This window comes from Garra rufa, chromosome 8, assembly GCF_049309525.1.
Source record: "Garra rufa chromosome 8, GarRuf1.0, whole genome shotgun sequence".
Classification (NCBI taxonomy): Eukaryota; Metazoa; Chordata; class Actinopteri; order Cypriniformes; family Cyprinidae; genus Garra; species Garra rufa.
In genome coordinates this window covers 11042976-11049104 of record NC_133368.1, presented here as the reverse complement: position 1 = coordinate 11049104, position 6129 = coordinate 11042976, and positions in this window count along the sequence as shown.

Below are 6129 nucleotides of genomic sequence, written 5' to 3'. Positions count from 1 at the left end.
GCAGGTTCATTAAACTGATTCAGTGTTTAGTTTGAGCCATCATTAAAAAAAGTATTCCCAGAAGGCTCCATATTAAATTTGACACCCAAATTTACATCCTAATTGTGTTTGCGCTTGTTAAACACCAGCTGATTTTGATGGTGTATTAATATGTCTAAAAAGAAATTCAAAGCGTATCTAACTGCTTCATCAAAACGGTATTTTGATCTGTTACTAACTACATGAAATATGGAGCAGCACTGAGCACAATTGCTTTCAAATAGTGCTCCAGTTCATCATTAAAATTGCTCTCGTCATTGTACGACAAACTCTGTTTATCTCAAGCTACTCCAGTGTTGATTTGCTCTTGCGTTTAGAACCAGTGTCTTGGGTTTTCAGCAAAGCTTGCAGCCTTTTTCCGTATTTTGCAGCATCCATTTTCTTCGTATTTTAACAAGAGGCCAGTTCCTGCTGATGAAAAGCAGCCCCTCAGCAAGAAGCTGCCATCACCATACTTCACAATGAACTATGTGCTTTCTGAGGTGTAGGAAGTGTCAGATTTGCACGTAGGACTTTGAATTTGGGATTAACAAGCTCCATCTAAGTCACATCAGACCGTACTATCTTTTCCCACACTGCAGCTAGGTCACTATTAATGTTTGTTCCACATGGTTCTGTCAGAGTAATGGCTTTTTTTTTGTGCTGCCCTCCCTCATAGGCCAGTGTTATTCAAAGCTCTTAATGTGGTCAGGCTGTTTTGATGTTGTGTTCGCTTCCTGATAACTCCTCATAATAATACTGCCCGCTGGGACATGCAGACATTTGGATATTGTTTTGGATCCTACTTTGTTCTAAAAATAACTCTTTTATTAAACGTTTTATTATAGGAATGCTCTTCATTTTCATATTTTCCTATCTGAATAATGAGCCTTTGTCTGTGTGGTTTTTACACAGGAACATGGTAGTTATTTTAATTATTCACAGGAGAGGCAAGTGTAAGGCAGCTGTGTCCTCATTAGGGCCATTTATTTTTTATATGTGAGCTGTTGTAACACTGGAGTTGAATATTTTAACACTTCAAGGTTTTTGGAAAAAAAAGTTCTCCAATAAAACAACAATATTTTGGGTTTTAGGGCTCAGAAATAAAATCAAAGAGAGCTACAGGTTTTGTAATCGTGTACCTTGATGGGACTGGAAAATGAATGTCTTACTCAATTTTTTTTTAAATATATTTTTTTAAAGCATGAAGCTTAAAGGAATAATTCACTTAAAAATGAAAATTTGCTGAAAATGTACTCATCCTCAGGCTATCCAAGATGTAGATGAGTTTGTTTCTTCATCAGAACAGGTTTGAAGAAATTTTGCATTACATCACTTGCTCACCAATGGATCCACTGCCGTGAATGGGTGCCGTCAGAATGAGAGTCTAAACAGCTGATAAAAATATCACAATAATCCACAAATAATCCACACCACTCCAGTCTATCTTGTGAAGAGAAAAGCTTGTTTGTAAGAAACAAATCTATCATTAAGGCATTTAAACTTCAAACTAGGGGTGTGCGATATTGACAAAAAGTGATATCTCTATATTTTTTTGGATAATAATAATTCATATTTTATAGAGCGTGTTTTTGTGCTGGTATTTGGGTAGTTTTACCCCCAAAGGCCGAGACAAAAAATATCTATTGTTCTCTAATCCATTTTGAATGCTTTAAAAAGTCTCGAAATGCAGACATTCTTCTTATTTGGATATTCAAAGCGCACAGCGAACGTGATTACGTCATTACATTTCCTCAACATTGATTTGTCAGATGAAACCAATGCATTTAATTCCTTAGCCAAACAGGAACAATGGTTGACTCTTAGTCCCACCCCTAAAAAGGTAAGCACTGCTCTTTGCAGTTAGACTTTTCTCCAGGACGTTCATCCTTCTGGGATCAGTCCCCCCCCCGCCCCCCCCTGCTTTTGAGGGTCAAGAGTATCAGTACAAGGTTCTCCCATTTGGCCTGTCCCTTTCTCCCCGCGTCTTCACGAAGGTCGCGGAGGCTGCCCTGTCCCCTCTTTGGCAGACAGGCTTTCGCATTCTCAACTATCTCAACGACTGGCTTCTCATAGCTCACTCGCGAGATCTGTTGTGGGAACAGAGGGACCTGGCGCTTCAGCACCTCAGCCAGCTGGGCCTTCAGGTCAACCGGGAAAAGAGCAAACTCTCACCAGTGCAGAGGATCTCTTTTCTCGGTGTGGAGCTGGACTCGGTCAATATGACAGCCCGCCTCACAAACGAGCACACGCAGTCAGTGCTGAAGTGTCTGGAATTATTCAGACACAAGACAGCGGTTCCCCTCTAAACATTTCAGAGGCTCCTGGGGCATATGGCAGCTGCAACCACGGTCACGCCGTTGGGCTTGCTTCATATGAGACCGTTTCAGCGCTGGTTACACGACCGAGTCCCAAAACGGGTATGGCACCATGGCACACTCTGGATTGGCGTTTCCCCGCAGTGTCGCCGCCTATTCAGCCCGTGGTCAGACCCTGCCTTCCTACGGGCCAGAGTGCCCCTGGGACAGGTGTCCAGGCATGTCGTGGTTTACACGGATGCCTCCGCCACGGGTTGGGGTGCTGTGTGCAACGGGCAAGCAGCATCGGGCTCCTGGACAGGACCTCGACTGCAGTGGCATATCAATTGCCTCGAGTTGTTGGCTGTGCTTCTGGCCCTTCGTCGCTTCCGACCGACGTTGCGTCAGAGGCACGTGCTTGTTCGCACCGACAGCACTGGGACCATGGCTTACATCAATCGCCAAGGCGGTCTCCGCTCCCGTCGCATGTCACAACTCGCCCGCCGTCTGCTCCTCTGGAGTCAAACGTGGCTGAAATCGCTACGTGCCATTTACAAACCAGGGGAACTCAACCGTGCAACCGATCAGCTCTCACGGGAGACCACCCACCCTGGAGAGTGGTGACTCCACCCCGAGACAGTCCAGCTGATTTGGAGCCATTTCGGCGAGGCCCAGATAGATCTGTTTGCCTCCCCCGAATCCTCCCACTGCCAGCTGTTTTACTCCCTCACCGAGGGAAGGATGCTATGGCACACAGCTGGCCTCCGGGGCCCAAGTATGCCTTTCCCCCAGTGAGCCTCCTTGCACAGACCCTGTGCAAGATCAGGGAGGACGAGGAGCAGGTTTTGCTGGTTGCGCCACACTGGCCCACCAGGACCTGGTTCCCAGAACTCATTTCCCTCGTGGCAGCCCCTCCCTGGAAGATCCCCTTGAGGAAAGACCTTCTTTCTCAGGGGATGGGCACAATTTGGCACCCGCGTCCCGACCTGTGGAACCTGCACGTCTGGCTCCTGGACGGGACGCGTCAGACCTCGCCGGCCTTCCCCAGGCCGTGGTAAATACTAGGGGTGGGACGATACAGGTAACTCACGATTCAATTCTGTGGCGATATGTGGCCCATGCACGATATCGATAATATCGCGATTCACGATATCTACGATATTCAATATATTGGAAGAAATTTCATCAACGATATATCACGATATATGTGACTGAAAAAGAAAAAAATACCCATAATAAGGAAATCTTATGCATTTATTAATGCCAACATTTCCAACACTGTGCAAAGAAATATGCATTTGCATAATAACTCACTGCCTCCTGGTCTTAAATGTAAACACTGTACAGCTAGACAGATAAAAGTGCCTGAACATTAAAAAACAACATGAACATTAACTAACATGTGTAAACCATGATACTGAAACGTCAGTAGTAAGTTACTGTAAAGTGCTTTATGTTAACCTGGACAGTGGTCTCATCAATGCATATTCTTCTTGAGGAACACTAACGCCTGTTTCACACATACTCCGTCTGCAGTCCGTGTGCGTTACGTATGCGATGCAGAAGCAGCACGGACTCGTTTTGCTTTCACACAGGACACGTTTGCAGTCCGTTCCTGATCCGCGGCTGTTTACCACAAACACACCATTTATCCGTTATTTTGATTTCAAATACAAACGTGCTTTTTCAGCATTGTGATACTCTTTTATCACAGTACACTAATACAATTCTAGATATATTCACGTTTAAACTCAACGTATAATAAACAACGTATTATTCAATGCACTTGCACAGCTACCGCGTGCAGTGTGAACGCTCTAATCCGTTAACATGGGTGCGGAAAAAAATACTCAACGCATAAGCACTGCAGACGGAGTATGTGTGAAACAGGCGTAACTGATCAGCATGCTCAACTAGCGGGTGCGTCTTTGATTTGTTTTTCGTTATCTTCCGCCATTCTTCTCACTTCTCTTTTTTGCTTCTTCTCTGATGTTGTAAGATAACTTGTGTTCTTCACTGGCCGCTGCTTCCGCCACTTTACGCCTATTTACTCGAACAGCGCCCCCCGCAAACAGAATGGTAGATATTGGGTAGTGACAGTGACACTGACGACGGGTAAATTAATCATTTGTGTTGTAATAAAATATCGATATTGGCCGTTAGTGTATCGATTATTTATTGCGACAGAGAGCACAACAATATATTGCAATATCGATTTTTTTTCCCACCCCTAGTAAATACTATCACTCAGTCCCGAGCACCCTCTACGAGGCAGGCTTACGCACTGAGGTGGGGTCTGTTTGTTGACTGGTGTTCCTCCCTTCGGCTCTCAAAGCGTACGTTGCTGCCATCGCAGCGTATCACGATGCAGTGGATGGAACATCCCTGGGTAAGCACCAACTCATCATGAGGTTCCTGAGAGGTGCGAGAAGGATTAATTCTCCCAGACCGCACCTCGCACCCTCCTGGGATCTCTCCGTCACTCTTCAGGGCCTACGGGATGCCCCATTTGAGCCACTCGCGTCAGTTGAGCTAAAATTTCTGTCACTTAAGACAGCGCTCCTGACTGCGTTGGCCTCCATCAAGAGGGTAGGGGACCTACAAGCCTTCTCTGTCAACGAATCGTGCCTTGAGTTCGGGCCCGGCGATTCTCACGTCATCCTGAGACCCCGGCCCGGGTATGTGCCCAAGGTTCCCACCACGCCTTTCCGCGATCAGGTGGTGAACCTGCAAGCTCTGCCCCCTGAGGAGGCAGACCCAGCTTCCGCGCTGAGTTGTCCAGTCCGTGCTTTACGCCTTTACGTAGACCATACTCAGCACTTCAGACGCACCCAGCAGCTCTTTGTCTGCTTCGGAGGTCAGCAGAAAGGGAATGCTGTCTCCAAACAGAGGTTGGCTCATTGGGTGGTAGAAGCCATCTCCCTGTCATACTTATACCAGGGAGAGCCATGCCCCTTAGGTGTTCGGGCCCACTCCACACGGAGTGTTGCCTCTTCCTATGCGTTGGCTCATGGCGCCTCACTAGCGGATATCTGCAGAGTTGCCGGCTGTGCGACACCTAATACCTTCGCCAGGTTTTACAACCTCCGCGTAGAGGCCGTATCCTCCCGTGTCTTAACTTAAAGACTTCAGGTGAGCGGGAGGACGGCTGGTGTCGGCTTGCTGCGCCATTCCCACGAGGATCCGTGCGCTATTCTCCCTGACTGTGATCCTGCCTGGGTCTCCTTCGCCCCGCAGGTTGTGGCTATATTTTCAATATTTCCAGTGGAGACGACCGCTGTTTCCCTCGTATATCCCTAAAGTTTATGTATATATTGAATTTACTTTTATTTCCACATGTAAAGATTTCATGTGCTCCGACCCCCAAACCCATGCTTCAGTACATCTGGCATCCCTGTGGGGCCCCCAATATTGGCCCCCAGGGGGTTGGGAAGGTTACATTACAAGATCCATCTGCTGGCACGTCCGCCTGTCGGCACGTGGGTTTGTGCGTAACGCGGCATCACGGTCGTGGCCTGTTCCATAGGGTCTGTTCCCATATGTAACGTCGTAGTGAAACCACTGTATATACCCGTATGTACGGGACATGGCTTGGCATGCAAATACCACTCGCCAATGTTCATTGGCCTTTTGAATAAGGCTCAGAGATGATTGGTCTCTCAGGCGATTCCCATATGTAACGTCTCCGTTCCCTCTTTCAGGGAACGAGGGTTACCTACGTAACCTAGACGTTATCCAAACTTAACCAGGATTTCCGGGGCAAGAATCTTGACATCATTCGTTGTTGGGAAGCATTATTACGGATTATTTAATA